General features: G+C 44.2%; 1 protein-coding gene across 1 annotated transcript in view; it reads right to left on the bottom strand.

Annotated features, from left to right (window-relative positions):
* The window catches only part of LOC105521502 (chromosome unknown open reading frame, human C1orf100), a 44326-nt gene extending 42734 nt beyond the window's left edge, over positions 1–1592 (bottom strand). The window contains exon 1 of the mRNA XM_011955713.1: positions 1506–1592. The gene's annotated coding sequence lies outside the window, so the exon portion shown is untranslated. The remainder of the gene's footprint in view (positions 1–1505) is intronic.
* Between the last annotated feature and the right edge of the window lie 120 nt (positions 1593–1712).

Below are 1712 nucleotides of genomic sequence, written 5' to 3'. Positions count from 1 at the left end.
AATCAAAGTTTGAGTACTCCTGGAAGGATATTCGAGTCCGGGTCCCGAGACTCTGATGTGATACATCTAGTAAGATTTGGAAAATTCAGTGAGTCAATGGAAACCTGTGGAATAGTCAGAAAATGGCATTTGAACTGGTGAGTAAATTGTATCAGTTGATTTCCTGGATGCATTTATTTTATAATGCCCCTTTTCCCTGTAAGTGTTGCATCTGTGCTCATGAAATTAGAGGAAGTTCAGCCTCTGGGGAAAGCCGCGCCCTAGTGACCTGAGGGTGTAGAGAAGGCATAGGTGGGGAAGTGCTTCAGGACTGACATGACTCACCCTGCTAAGAGCATGACGGCTGTTCTAACTGCCTTTGAGCATGCGTGCTGAGAGGCTGTTTAGAAGAGGGCTCGCAGCAACTGAGTTACTTTGTCAGTCCCCTATCGCTTCTGTTTTTTCAGGGAGCCAGTTTTCCCAGTTCAGGAAGGTTGGTTCCCCTCTCCCCTGATTCTCACCAGTTCTGTAGTGAATTCTGCTGCCTGAATACTCATTCTTTCTCCTTCTCTAGCCTAAATTAAACCCATTCTTCAGGGCTTTGTTCAGGTCCTACGTAAGTTCTCTACGAGGCCTCTCTTCTGAGTTTCAAATGGCCCATTTCCCTCCTCTGAATTCCCAGAGCCCCTGGTAAATTCTCCTGTGCATTTTGGTTCTGAGTCTTTTCCTTTTTGGTTTATTGGTTTCTGAATTAATTTATTCTATTATGTAAGAAAAATTAGTGACAACTCTCTACCAGGCTTTGGATAAGGCTCCAGAAATTCTTCAAACAAGACATCTGGGTTTTTTGTTGTTGTTCGTTTTCTTAAATAGAGACAGGGCCTTGCTATGTTGCCCAGACTGGTCTCAAACTCCTGGGCTCAAGTGATTCTCCCTCCTCGGCCTCCCAAAACGTTGGGAGTATAGGTGTGAGCCACCATGCTTGGCCAAGACGTCCATTTTCTACAGCGCTTTGTCTCTTCAGGTAAAACATGAGCTGCTAGATGCTGGGGACCACTTCGTTTTGGCGGCCACGATCTTCGCTCTCTTTGTCCTTCTCCTATCTCATTCTCTTGCAAAGTGTTCGCTCTCCGAGCAGTGCTTGATGCATACTTCAGAATGAGTGAATACATGAAAGAATCAACCGATCAGCTAACTCAGTGACCTGTTCATCTAGTTAACCGTTTTTAAAACCTAGGTATTCTTGTATCCCAGAGAACCAGATATCTTATTAAATATAGGTGTACCCATTTCTGAGAAAAAAAAAAGACACGTTGAGTTAAAACTATGACAAGAATTCAAAGTTGAGAAGGATGAGTATTCACTTTCTAAAAGAAATTTTTGCTTTACCGAAAGGCTTGCCATAAAGTTTCTTTATGTTGTGAGTTCCTGTCTCTAAAATATTTGAAATGCAGTCAACCATGTAGTCATGCAGCCACTAAGTGAGGCGAGAGAGGTACAGGCAGTAACAACCACACCGCTCTTACCTGCCTCGGCTGCCCTGGGCAGAGACCTCCTTGTTCTTAAAAGTACTCTGAGGACAGTGATGATTACAGCTGCCTCCTGCTGCTGGATCAACTGCAGAGTGGCAGTGGCAGGGCCTGATTCCTCTACATCATTCAAAGGGTATTGTGATGCACGATGGCTTACAAGGTTTGCCAGGCAATGCTTTTCAGGTCTTAGGCTTACAAAAA

Source organism: Colobus angolensis, unplaced genomic scaffold (assembly GCF_000951035.1).
Source record: "Colobus angolensis palliatus isolate OR3802 unplaced genomic scaffold, Cang.pa_1.0 Scaffold40, whole genome shotgun sequence".
NCBI classification, from domain to species: domain Eukaryota; kingdom Metazoa; phylum Chordata; class Mammalia; order Primates; family Cercopithecidae; genus Colobus; species Colobus angolensis.
Note: the sequence above shows the minus strand (reverse complement) of the source record. Positions and strands in the feature narration are given on the sequence as shown.